Source organism: Arachis stenosperma, chromosome 3 (genome assembly GCF_014773155.1).
Source record: "Arachis stenosperma cultivar V10309 chromosome 3, arast.V10309.gnm1.PFL2, whole genome shotgun sequence".
NCBI lineage: Eukaryota > Viridiplantae > Streptophyta > Magnoliopsida > Fabales > Fabaceae > Arachis > Arachis stenosperma.
Genome location: NC_080379.1, coordinates 78987655 through 78993082, shown reverse-complemented (window position 1 = coordinate 78993082; position 5428 = coordinate 78987655). Strand labels below are relative to the sequence as shown.

Here is a 5428-nt window from a genome sequence, read left to right as displayed (position 1 = left end):
ATCATGGGCAAGTGAAACGCCAACCTCACATTCTCCGGACTAAAATCTAAGTATTTCCCCCGAACCATTGTGAGATAATTCTTTGGACTCGGGTTCATACTTTGATCATGGTTCCTAGTGATCCATGCATTGGCATAGAACTCTTGAACCATTAAGATTCCGACTTGTTGCATGGGGTTGGTTAGGACTTCCCAACCTCTTCTTCGGATCTCATATCGGATCTCCGGATACTCATTTTTCTTGAGCTTGAAAGGGACCTCAGGGATCACCTTGTTCTTTGCCACAACATCATAGAAGTGGTCTTGATGGCTTTTAGAGATGAATCTTTCCATCTCCCATGACTCGGAGGTGGAAGCTTTTGTCTTCCCTTTTCCTTTTCTAGAGGATTCTCTGGCCTTAGGTGCCATTGATGGTAATGGAAAAACAAAAAGCTTATGCTTTTACCACACCAAACTTAAAATATTTCTCCCCCTTGAGCAAGAGAAGAAAGAAGAGAAGAAGAAGAAGAAGAAAATATGGAGGAGAGTGAGAGATGGTGTTTTCGGCCAAGGTGTAGAAGAGGGGGTTTGTGTTGTGTGAAAATGAAGTAGAATGGAAGGGTATATATAGGGAGGGGAGAGGGTGTATTTTCGGTCATTTAGGGTGGGATTGGGTGGGAAAGTGTTTTTGAATTTTGAAGGTAGGTGGGGTTTATGGGGAAGAGTGGATGGATGTGAGTGGTGAAGGGGGTAATTGGGAAGAGAGATTGAAGTTGTTGGGAAGTGTGATATGGGGAAGAGTGTTATAGGATTAGGAGGTAAGGTGGGAATATGTTAGGTCTGGATCCTGTGGGGTCCACAGATCCTGAGGTGTCAAGGATTTACATCCCTGCACCAATTAGGCATGTAGAATGCCTTTGCACACCATTCTGGCGTTTAAACACCGAGATGATGCACACTCTGGGCGTTCAACGCCCATGTGTAGCATGTTTCTGGCATTGAACGCCAGTTCTATGCTTGTTACTGGCGTTCAACACCAGCTTTCCTCAAGGCATATTCCTGGCGTTCAAACGCCAGAATGTTGCTTATTTTTGGCGTTCAGCGCCAGATTCATGCTCTGTTCTCGCGTTGAACGCTAGCCAGATGCTCCTTACTGGCGTTGAATGCTAGTCTGTCCTCCCTCCAGGGTGTGATTTTTCTTCTACTGTTTTTGATTCTGTTTTTAATTTTTATATTTTTTTCGTGACTCCACATGATCATGTACCTAATAAAACACAAAATAACAATAAAATAAAATAAAAATTAGATAAATAAAAATTGGGTTGCCTCCCAACAAGCGCTCTTTTAATGTCATTAGCTTGACAGTGGGCTCTCATGGAGCCTCACAGGTGATCGGGTCAATGTTGTATAGTCCCAGCACCAAAATTAGAGTTTGGATATGGGGTCTTAACACCAAACTTAGTGTTTGGTTGTGGCCTCCCAACACCAAACTTAGAGTTTGACTGTGGGGGCTCTTCTTGACTCTGAACTGAGAGAAGCTCTTTGTCCTTACTCTTTTTTGTCACAGAGGGATGGCCATGTGCCTTAAACACAAGGTAGTCCCCATTCAATTGAAGGACTAATTCACATCTGTTGACATCTACCACAGCTCCTGCTGTGGCTAGAAAAGGTCTTCCAAGGATGATACACTTATCCTCTTCCTTCCTAGTGTCTAAGATTATGAAATCAGAAGTGTACATGAATTGGTTATTTGCAACCATGTCAATGAGTTCTTGAGCTTCTGCAGGTGTTTTCTTTAGGTGAATGGATCCACCTGCAGAATGGTCCAATGACATTTTCGAAAACTCAGATAGACCATAATAGAATATATCTAATATGGTCCATTCTGAAAATATGTCAGATGGACACCTTTTGGTCAACTGCTTATATCTTTCCCAAGCTTCATAGAGGGATTCACCATCTTTTTGTTTGAAGGTCTGAACATCCACTCTAAGCTTGCTCAGCTTTTGAGGAGGAAAGAATTTATCCAAGAAAGCCGTGACCAGCTTATCCCAAGAGTCCAGGCTATCCTTAGGTTGTGAATCCAACCATATTCTAGCTCTGTCTCTTACAGCAAAAGGGAAAAGCATGAGTCTGTAGACTTCAGGATCAACTCCATTCGTCTTAACAGTCTCACAAATCTGCAAGAACTTAGTTAAAAACTGGTAAGGATCTTCAGATGGAAGTCCATAAAACTTGCAGTTCTGTTGCATTAAAGCAACTTGTTGAGGCTTAAGCTCAAAATTATTGGCTTCAATGGCAGGAATGGAGATGCTTCTTCCATCAAATTTGGACGTTGGCTTTGTGAAGTCACCAAGCATTCTCCTTGCATTATTGTTGTTGGGTTCGGCTGCCATCTCCTTCTCTTCTAATATTTCTGAAAGGTTACCTTTAGATTGTTGTAATTTAGCTTCTCTTAGTTTCCTCTTCAGAGTCCTTTCAGGTTCGGGATCAATTTCAACAAGAGTGCCTTTTTCCTTGTTCCTGCTCATATGAAAGAAAAGAAAACAAGAAAAGAAGAGGAATCCTCTATGTCACAGTATAGAGATTCCTTTATGTTAGTAGAAGAAGAAAAGGGAGAAGAGTGAAGAAGAATGGGTTCGAATTTTTAGATGAAGAGAGGTGAAGAGAAGTGTTAGTAAATAAATAATTAAATAGAATAAGAAAAGAGAGGGAGAATTCGAAAATTAATTTTTGAAAAGGAGTTAGTAATTTTGAAAATTAAAGATAAGATATGATTAAAATTAAAGTTTAAAACAATTAAAAAGAATTTTTGAAAAAGAGAGAGGTATTTTCGAAAATTGAAGAGGGAAAAGTAGTTAGTTGGTTTTGAAAAAGATAAGAAACAAACAAAAAGTCAAATAGTTAGTTGAAAAAGATATTAAAATCAAATTTGAAAAGATTAGAAGATAAGAAGTTAGATAAGATATTTTGATTTAAAAGATTTAATTTAAAAATTTAAAATTACTTACTTCACTAGCAAGAAACTACAAAATAAGATTCTAGAACTTAAAGATTGAACCTTTCTTTACAAGAAAGTAACAAACTTCAAATTTTTGAATCAATCACATTAATTGTTAGTGAGTTTTCGAAAATATGATATAAAGATAAGAAAAAGATTTTGAAAATATTTTGAAAAAGATTTTTGAAATTTTCGAAAAATAGAAAAAAAATGAAAAAGATATAATTTTTGAAAAAGATTTTGAAAAGATAAGATTTTTAAAACTGAAAATTTGACTTGGCTTGTAAGAAACAACTAATTTTGAAAATTTTTTTGACTAAGTCAACTCAAATTTTCGAAAATTATGAGAAAAATAAGGAAAAAATATTTTTTTTTAATATTTTAATTATGAGAGAGAAAAACACAATTATGACCCAAAACATAAAAATTTTGGATCAAAACACATGATGCATGCAAGAACACTATGAATGTCAAGATGAACACCAAGAACACTTTGAAGATCATGATGAACATCAAGAACATATTTTTGAAAAAATTTTTGATACAAAGAAAACATGCAAGACACCAAACTTAGAAATCTTTAATGCATGGACTCTAACAAACGAAAAATGCATATGAAAAATAACAAACAACACAAAACAAGAAATCATCAAGATCAAACAAGAAGACTTGTCAAGAACAACTTGAAGATCATGAAGAACACTATGAATGCTTGAGATTTTCGAAAAAATAATGCATAAATTTTAAAAACATGCAATTGACACCAAACTTAAAAATTGACTCAAGACTCAAACAAGAACACAAAATATTTTGGGTTTTTATGATTTTATGAATTTTTATTAATTTTTTTTCGAAAATAAATTTTTTTTAGAAAAACGAAAAGAAAAAATTTTTTTGAAAACTTTTTGAAAAGAAAATTACCTAATCTGAGCAACAAGATGAACCGTCAGTTGTCCATACTCGAACAATCCCCGACAACGGCGCCAAAAACTTGGTGGACGAAATTGTGATCCTCAAAATTGGTCTCTTTGAACTTGTATGAAGTTTAAATATTGGCTCTATCAAAAATACCCCAAAGAGATCATGGTATGATGAATTGGGATCTTAATAATCCCTGGTAATGGCACGTGTGATCACAACTCCGTTCAACTTAACCAGCAAGTGTACTGGGTCATCCAAGTAATACCTTACGTGAGTAAGGGTCGATCCCACAGAGATTGTTGGTATGAAGCAAGCTATGGTCATCTTGTAAATCTCAGTCAGGCGGATTAAGTTGATTTATGATAAGTTCGAAAATTAATAATAAACAGAAAATAAAATAGGATAGAAATACTTATGTGAATCAATAGTGGAAATTTCAGATAGGCGTATGGAGATGCTGTGCTCCTCTTGAATCTCTACTTTCTTATTACATTCATCCAATTTCTTCTTACTCCTTTCCATGGCAAGCTGTATGTAGGGCATCACCGTTGTCAATGGCTACATCCTATCCTCTCAGTGAAAATGGTCCTATGCTCTGTCACAGCACGGCTAATCATCTGTCGGTTCTCAATCAGGTTGTAATAGAATCCCTTGATTCTTTTGCGTCTGTCACTAACGCCCAGCCTTCAGGAGTTTGAAGCTCGTCACAGTCATTCAATCCCGGAATCCTACTCGGAATACCACAGACAAGGTCAGACTTTCCGGATTCCTGGAATCCTACTCGGAATACCACAGACAAGGTTAGACTTTTCGGATTCCCATGAATGCCGCCATCTATCTAGCTTATACCACGAAGATTCTGTTGGGGAATCTAAGAGATATGCGCCCGGCCTAAGGTAGAACAGAAGTGGTTGTCAGTCACGCGCGTTCATAGGTGAGAATGATGGATAAGTGTCACGGATCATCACATTCATCAAGTTGAAGTGCAACGAATATCTTAGAATAGGAATAAAAGAGAATTGAATAGAAAATAATAATAATTGTATTGAAACTTGAGGTACAGCAGAGCTCCACACCCTTAATCTATGGTGTGTAGAAACTCCACCGTTGAAAATACATAAGTGAAAGGTTCAGGCATGGCCGAATGGCCAGCCCCCCCCCCCCCCCAAAACGTGATCAATGGCCTCCTAAGATGAAGAATAAAACAAAACTGAGACCAAAGATGAAACGTGGTCAAAGACGACTAATACACTAGTAAAAAGTCTTATTTATACTAAACTAGCTACTAGGGTTTACAGAGGTAAGTAATTGATGCATAAATTCACTTCCGGGGCCCACTTGGTGTGTGTTTAGGCTGAGCTTGATCTATCCACGAGCTGAGGCTTCTTTTGGAGTTGAACGCCGAGTTATAGCGTGTTTCTGGCGTTCAACTCCGGGTCGTGACGTGTTTCTGGCGTTTGACTCCAGACAGTAGCATGTACTTGGCGTTGAGCACCACTTTACGTCGTCAATTCCCGAATAAAGTATG

At 37.5% G+C, this 5428-nt stretch overlaps 1 non-coding gene across 1 annotated transcript; it reads left to right on the top strand.

The window, feature by feature from the left end:
• Nucleotides 1–1871: 1871 nt before the first annotated feature.
• On the top strand, nucleotides 1872–1975 carry LOC130971742 (small nucleolar RNA R71). The gene has a single exon (XR_009082953.1). It is a non-coding gene; the product is annotated as a small nucleolar RNA R71 (small nucleolar RNA).
• Nucleotides 1976–5428: the final 3453 nt, after the last annotated feature.